The sequence below is a fragment of the Myotis yumanensis genome, unplaced genomic scaffold (assembly GCF_028538775.1).
Source record: "Myotis yumanensis isolate MYYU_CA2020_CCGP unplaced genomic scaffold, mMyoYum1.0.hap1 SCAF_11, whole genome shotgun sequence".
In the NCBI taxonomy this organism is placed as follows: domain Eukaryota; kingdom Metazoa; phylum Chordata; class Mammalia; order Chiroptera; family Vespertilionidae; genus Myotis; species Myotis yumanensis.
The window spans coordinates 50,639,974-50,648,099 of record NW_027223762.1 but is presented as its reverse complement, the minus strand read 5'-3'; the positions used below and the strand labels follow the sequence as shown (position 1 = coordinate 50,648,099).

Genomic DNA, 8,126 nt, shown 5'->3' with positions numbered 1-8,126 from the left:
TGTTAGTCTCGGTCACTCAAAGAGCCTCTGGAGGGACTCAAGTTGCAGGAGGTAGTTTCTCAGTGAGTCCACAGGAAGGGGTGAGCGGTGGTCACCAGATTGATACAGGTTTAATCTTGGTGACTGTGCAGGGACTGAGGCCACTCAGCAAATGCCCCATGGTATACCAGGTCTAGCTGCCACCTACTGGGTCCTTACACACCTTTGGGCAGGGTACAAGAGCCTCAGACCTGGCTTTCTTGTAAGAGTAGAATGAAAAGGTCCAAGCAGTCCTCATGGCAGGACTTAGGGTGTCGGGGATGTATAGTCTGACATCATCCATGTGAGCTCAAGGGCTTTGCAGAGGGTCGTCAGAGGCCATGGAGCTACTTCCTGTTGTGGACTATTCATGGTCCCCTGGGATGCAGCTGGAGAGTGAGAGCATGGCGAGGTCTTGCAGCTCTGACCCGGTCACTATTTCCCACACAGATTAGTCCCCTCCTATGTGCCTGATCCCAGCAGATGCGACCCTCCATTTCCATCCTCAGATAACTGCAGTTCTCTTCAGATGTCTGACCAGATGCATGCTCACTGGCAGCCTGTGCAGCACCAACCCTGCCTTTTTTCCTCAAGGCTGGGTGAGCCAGGCTGGCTGGGGTGCAGGGAAGGGCAGATAAAGGTCCCTTGGGTGGGTTGAAATGCTATTAGAACCATTAAGATTTTTTTAAATGTGTTTTATTTTTCTGTCTGCTCCTTCACTAGAACAAAGCAACCAAAGTGATGCTTAGCTCACTCTCATGGAAGCACAGTTCTGCCTGCACCAGTGCCACACGTCACCAGAGCAGTGAAGGAGCAACTGGAGGAAGAAGACAAGGCATTCCTCCCCAGCAGTTTAACACCCTCACAGGCATGGTGCTGTCTGGAGAGCTGACCCCTGCTGGAGCGCTTAAGGCTTTTAGGCACAGAGTGTACTGATCTGATTTATATTTTTTAAAGATCACTCTGATTTGGATTTTTATTTTATTAAAAATTATTTTACTAATTTAATTTTTTTTTCAATTAGAGATGACATTCAATATTAGTTTCAAGTGTATATAATAGTGGTTTGACATTAATATAACATATAGAGTGATCCCCTGATAAGCATAGCATGGGGGATCATTTAAAAGGGTATTAATCCAATGCATGAGGGCTCTACCCTCATAACCTAATCAAACTCAATAGACCCACCTTTTATTTATTTTTAATCAAACTTATTTGGGTGACATTCACTAATAAAATTGCATAGGTCAGGTGTGCCATTCTATAATGCATCATCAGTATATTGCATTGTGTGCTCACTGCCTTCAAGTCAAGTCTCCTTCCATCACCATTAATCGCCCCTATGCCCTCTTCTTCCTCCTCCCACCCCTCACCCACCAAACCTATCCACCACTCCAAACACACAACCCCCACCTGCCACCCCACACCCCACAACCCCAGCACTCACCTGCCATCCCACACACCCCACTACTACCCATCACCCCCATACCCTGCTTACCCCCTACTCCCATCCCCAACCTGCCACCCCACATCACCCAGCCCCACCCAGCACCCCCACCCCCCATCCACCAGCCCACACACTCCACTACTGCCCCTCACCCCCATCCCCCACATACCCCCTATCCCCACCCCTCACCCACCACCCCACATCCCTCACCCCACACCACCCAGCCCCCACCAACCCCCACCCCCCACCCACCAGCCCCCACTCCCCACCCCCCACCCCCCACCCCCCACACTTCACCCCCCACCCCCACCCCCCACCCCCCTTCCCCTGCTTGTGATTTGACATTTGAAATGATATTTGAGATGTGTCTTGAGGGCTCAGGTAGGATTTAGACAGATGAAGAGAGTGAGAATGTGCTTCAGGTACAGACAGTGGCCACAGCCTGGAGGCAGGAGAGATGAACACTGGACAGACCAGAGCATATGCCCCTCAGATGCCTGTGAGTGAGGGGTCAGGACAGGGAAACAGAAGACCCCGCATGGAGGGAAAAGGCAGAGGGGAAGGGGACCAACCACAGAGTGGTCAGAGCAGTGGAGACAGTGGCCCCTCCATGGGAAGGCAGGGCAGGGGGACAGGGCACCATGAGAGGGGTGGGCAGTCGGGACAGGAGACCTTGGGAAGGGGCAGGATGCAGAAGAGTGGATAGAGGACTTTCCATTGAAGCAACAGGACAGAAAAAGTAAGACCTCCCCACTAACTGGTTTGGCTCAGTGGATAGAGAGTCAGCCTGTGGACTCAAGAGTCCCGGGTTCGATTCTGATCAAGGGCATGTACCTTGGTTGCGTACACATCCCCAGTAGGGAGTGTGCAGGAGGCAGCTGATGGGTGTTTCTCTCTCATCGATTTTTCTAACTCTCTATCTTTCTCTCCCTTCCTCTCTGTAAAAAATCAATAAAATATATTTTAAAAAATAAAAATCATCATTCTCGCCGAAACCGGTTTGGCTCAGTGGATAGAGCCTCGGCCTGCGGACTGAAAGGTCCCAGGTTTGATTCTGGTCAAGGGCATGTACCTGGGTTGCGGGCACATCCCCAGTAGGAGATGTGCAGGAGGCAGCTGGTCGATGTTTCTCTCTCATCGATGTTTCTAACTCTCTATCTCTCTCTCCCTTCCTCTCTCTAAAAAATCAATAAAATATATTTAAAAAAAAACAAAAAAGAAAAAAGAAATCATCATTCTCCCCTTAAAAAAAAAAAAAGAAGACCCTTCGTGGCTGTGACAGGGCATGGGGGACAGTGGACCCTTCTCGGTAAGGACAGGGGGCCATCCATGGAGGGGTCAGTGTCCCCACCTCCTGTCCCTTTTGCCCTGGCCCTCCTGCCCTATCCCATCCATGGATGGGCCCCTGTCCTACCAAGCAGGGTCCACTGTCCTCCCTGCCCAGACACAGCCACGAAGGGTCTTCTTTTTCCCTGCCCTGTTGCTTCAATGGAGAGTCCCCTATCCACACTGCCCTGTGGGGACAGAGCTGGGGGACAGGGACCCCTCCATGGAGTGGGGAGAGCAGACCTTCTGTGGAGGGACAGGGAGAGGGAAAGGGGACTCTTCAAGGAGGGAATGGGCAGAGGGATAGGGATCCCCCCTTTGAGGGGGCAAGGAAAGGGTGAAATGGACTGTCCATGGCAGGAGCAAGGCATGGAGGACAGGGAGCCATCCATGGAGGGGAAAGTGCAGGGGACAGGACACCCCTGTCATGGTCCCCCTGGGACCCCTTCTCTGCCCCTTCAAATGGGGGCTCTTTGTCCCCTTCCCATTCTCCTCCATGGACGGTCGCCTGTTTCCTCTGCTCTGTCCCCTGCATGGAGGGTCCCTGTGCTCCCTGCACTGCTCCCTCCATGGAGAATCCGTTGTTCACCCTTTCCTGACCCCTCAAAAGGTGGGGTGCCCTATCCCCCTGCTCATTTTCCTCCACAGGCAGAGGGGAGGGGCACCCTCCATGGAGGGAGCAGGGCATTGTTCTTCTTGCCCATCTTCCTCCAAGGAGGGTGCCCTCCCCTCTCTGCCCTGTCCTCACTCCATGGAGGGTGCCTCGTTCCCTGTCCTGTCCCCTAAAAGGGGGTTTCTTTGTACCCCTGCCTATTCCCCTCCATGTAGAATCCCCTATTCCCCCTGTACTGGCCCCTCCATGGAGAGTTCCCTGTAACTAATCCATGGAAGGTGCCTTCTCCCCCCTGCCCTGTCCCTTCCAAGGAGGATCCCTATACCCCTGCCCATTCCCCTCTATGGAAAGACTACCCATTCTCCCTTGCCCTGACCGTCCCCTGGCCCTGCCCCACAAGGTGGGATTCCCGATCCCCCAGCCCATTTCCCTCCATGGAAGGAACCTGTCCCCACTCCATGGAGCATGCTCCCAACATCATTCCCTGCCTCTTCAAAGGGGGGTTCCTTGTACCCTGCCCATTCACCTCCATGGAGGGTCCCCTGTCTCCAATGCCTTGCTCCCTCCAAGGAGGGTGTCATCTCCATTCTGTCCTTTCCCCTCAAAGGAGGATTCCCTGACCCCCTGCCTATTCCCCTCCATGGAGGGTTCCCTGTCCTCCATGCCTTGCTCCTGCCATGGATAGGTCATTTCCCCGCTTCCTTGCCCCTTCAAAGGGAGGATCCCTATCCCCCTAACTATTCCCCTCCATGGAGAGTCCTCTTCCCCACATGCCCTGTCCCTCTGGGGAGGGTCCCCTTTCCTCACTTCCCGGAGGGTGCCCCCTGCCCCTACATGTCCGCTCAAAGGGAAGGGCTCCTTGTTCCACTGCCCATTCCTCTCCCTGAAGGACCTCCTTTCCCTCTCCCGTTCCCTCCATGGAGGTTCCCCTGTGTCCAGCTCATGGAGGCTGCCCCCTCGCTCCTTCCCTGTCCCCTCAAAGGGGATCCATTGTATGCCTGTCCATTCACCACCATGGAGAGTCCCCTACCTCCCCTGCTGATTCCTCTCAATAGAGGGTGGCCCTCCCCCTCTACCCTGTCCCTCCAGGGGGTGTTCCCTCTCTCCCTGCCCATTTCCCCTATGGATGGTGTCCTCGTGCACCTGCCCTGTACCTGGAGACCTATGGGCAGGGGTACAAGGAACCTCCCCTTTGAGTTGCAGGACAGGAAGGAGGGGGCACCCTCCATGGAGTGAGGACAAGAGACCTTCCATAAAGGGACATGGAATGGAGACAGGGGTCCTTTTATGGAGGGGAATCAGCAGGGGGATTGGGAACAACCCCCCTGACTGGATAGGCCAGGGGATACTCAGGAATCTCCATGGCATTGTATGGGTTGGACAAGGCAGGAGGGAGGGTGCACACTCCATGAAGTGAGGACAGGGGACCCTCCACAGAGGGTCAGGGCAGAAAAGGGGGAGGGGGGAGATGACCCTCCATGGAGGGGAATATGCAGGAGGATAGGGAAACACCCCCAGCTTTGAGTTGCTGGGAAGAGGGGAGTGGGAACCTTCCATGGGGTGGAAACAGTTGACCCTCCATGAAGGGAACTGGGAGGGGACAAAGAGGACCCTCCAGAAAAAGGAGTGGCAGGGGAACAAGGAACATCTCAAAGGGTTGGCTCCCAATCACCCTACCCAATTTTCTCCATGAAAAGTTCCCTTCTCCCTCCCCACCCCCCCCGCCTGCCCTGTCCCTCTGTGGAGGGACCCCTGTCCTCACTCCATGGAGGGTGCCTCATCCCCCTTGTTCTGCCCATTAAGGGCGGGTTCCCTATCCCCTTGCCCATTGCCCTCCATGGAGAGTCCTCTCCCCCCCACCTCCGCCTCCATCTGCCCTGTCCCTTCAAAGAGAGACTGTTCCTTGAATGCTGCCTATTCTCTCTGGAGTGTCCCTTTCCCTCTTCCCTTTCTCCTCCCTGGTGGGTCCCCTGTCTCCCCCTCATGGAGGTGACCCTCCTTCCTGTACTGTCAACTCAAAGGAGGGTTCATTGTATGCCTGCCCATACAACACCATGGAGATTCCCTTATCTCCCTGGTCTATCCAGTCAAGGGATTGGGGGATGGTTCCCAATCACCCTACTGACTGCCCTCCATGGGGTATGCCCTGTTGCTCCTCCATGATGTCTCCATGGAGAGGCCATTGACCTCATTCCTTGGAGGATTCCCCTCCATCATACTCTGCAACAAAGGGGGGTTTCCTTGTACCCCTGCCCATTCATCTTGATGGGGGTCCATTTGTTCCCTACCCTGTCTCCTCCATGGAGTGTTCCCTATCCCCCAGCCCTTCCCTGTCCATAGAGGGTCCCCTCTCCTCCATGCCCCCTCCATGGAGGGTCCTCTCTCTTCCCAGCCTTCTCTCCTCCATGGAGGTTTCCCTGCCCCCCTGCCCTGCCACCTCCATGGAGGGTCCCCTCTCCTCCATGACCCGCCCCTCCATGGAGGGTCCCCTCTCCTACCTGCCCTCTCTCCTCCATGGAGGTTTCCCTGTCCTCGCTACCCTGCCCCCCTCCATGGAGGGTCCTCTCTCCCCCTACCCTGCCCCCTCCATGCAGGGCTCCTTGCCCCCCCGCCCCCTGCCCTGACCCTCCATGGAAGGTCCCCTGTCCCTCTGCCCTCTCCCCTCCATGGAAGTTTCCCTGTCCCCCTATCCTGTCCGCTCCATGGAGGGTCCCCTCTCCCCCTAGAGTGTCCCCTTCGTGGAGGTTTCCCTATCCCTCTGTCTGGGCCCCTCCATGGAGTGTTCCTATCTTCTCCCTGCCCCCTCCATGGAAGGTCCTCTCTCTTCTCTGCCCTCTCTCCTCCACTGAGTTTTCCCTGCCCCCCGACCCTGCCCCCTCCATGGAGAGTCCCCTCTCCTCCCTGACCCATCCCCTCCATGGAGTGTCCCCTCTCCTCCCTTCCCTGCACTCTCCAAGGAGGGTTCCCTGCCCCCCATACCCTGCCCCCCAATGGAGGGGCCCCTGTCCCCCTATCCTTTCCCCTCCATGGAGGGTCCTCTTTCCCCCAATCCAGCCCCTTCCATGGAGATCCCTGACCCCCCTCGTGCCCTGCCCCCTCCATAGAAGGTCCCCTCTCCTCCCTGCCCTTTCCCCTCCATGGAGGACTCCCTGACCCCCACTACCCTGACCTTCATTGGAGGGTCCCCTGTCCTGCCTGCGCTGCCCCCTCCATGGAGGGCTCCCTACCTCCCCTGACCTGACTCATCATGGAGGGTGCCCTCTCCTCCCTGCCCTCTCCATGGAGGATCCCCTGTCCCCCTATTCTGTCCCCTCCATGGAGGGTCCTCTCTCCACCTACCCTATCCCCCCAAGCAGGGCTCCCTTCCCCCCCCACCCTGAACCTTCATGGAGGGTTCCCTGTCTCCCCTACCCTGCCCCCTCCATGGAAGGTCCCCTCTCACTCTGCCCTCTCTCCTCCATGGAGGTTTCCCTGTCCCCCTATCCTGTCCCCTCCATGGAGGGTCTTCTCTCCCCTTACCCTGCCCTCTCCATGGAAGGTCCCCTCTCACTCTGCCCTCTCTCCTCCATGGAGGTTTCCCTGTCCCCCTATCCTGTCCCCTCCATGGAGGGTCTTCTCTCCCCTTACCCTGCCCTCTCCATGGAAGGTCCCCTCTCACTCTGCCCTCTCTCCTCCATGGAGGTTTCCATGTCCCCCTATCCTGTCCCCTCCATGGAGGGTCTTCTCTCCCCTTACCCTGCCTCGTCCATGGAGGGCTCCCTGCCCCCCCACTACCCTGACCCTCATTGGAAGGTCCCCTGTCCTCCCTGCGCTGCCCCCTCCATGGAGGGCTCCCTACCACCCCTGCCCTGACTTATCATGGAGGGTGCCCTCTCCCACCTGTGCACTGGGTGCAGGGGAGGGGGGATCCCTCAATTTATCCTGTGTCCTCTCTCATTCCGGAACCCACAGGGGTTGTCCATCTCCTGGCTTTAGCCCTCCTTCCTGGGCCTAAGCCTGCAGTCAGACATCCCTCTCACAGTCCATGGCTCTCCCAATGCAGGACTCCTAGCTCTTTACTGGGTCCCCTCTCCTCCCTGCCCTCCCTCCTCCATGGAGGTTTCCCTGCCCTCCCTAACCCTGCCCCCTCCATGGAGGATCCCCTGTTCCCCTATCCTTTCCCCTCCATGGAGGGTCCTCTCTCCCCCTACCCTGCCCCCTCCGTGGAGGGCTCCCTGCCCCCCCCCCACCCTGACCCTCCATGGAGGGTTCCTTGTCTCCCCTACCCTGCCCCCTCCATGGAAGGTCCCCTCCCCCTCTGCCCTCTCTCCTCCATGGAGGTTTCCCTGTCCCCCCTATCCTGTCCCCTCCATGGAGGGTCTTCTCTCCCCTTACCCTGCCTCCTCAATGGAGGGCTCCCTGCCCTCCCCCCCCCCGCCGGGACACTCCAAGGAGGGTACCCTCTCCTCCCTGACCCATCCCCTCCATGGAGGGTTCACTAACTCCCCTCCCCTGTCCCCTCCATGGAGGGTCCCCTCTCCTCCCTCCCCTGCCTCCTCCATGGAGGGTTCACTGTCTCCCCTGCCCTGGCCCCTCCATGGAAAGTCCCCTCTCCCTCTGCCCTGTCCCCTCCATGCAGGGTCTTCTGTTTCCCTGCCCTGCCCCATCACTCACAGGCTCTGAGAGGCATGTGCTCTGGTCCCCAGTGTTCATCTGTCCTGCTCCAGGCAGTGTTCACTG

The 8,126-nt window shown here is 57.5% G+C and overlaps 1 non-coding gene across 1 annotated transcript; it reads right to left on the bottom strand.

Annotated features, from left to right (window-relative positions):
- Positions 1-721: 721 nt before the first annotated feature.
- Positions 722-921, bottom strand: LOC139020218 (small nucleolar RNA SNORA74). The gene has a single exon (XR_011473231.1). It is a non-coding gene; the product is annotated as a small nucleolar RNA SNORA74 (small nucleolar RNA).
- Between the last annotated feature and the right edge of the window lie 7,205 nt (positions 922-8,126).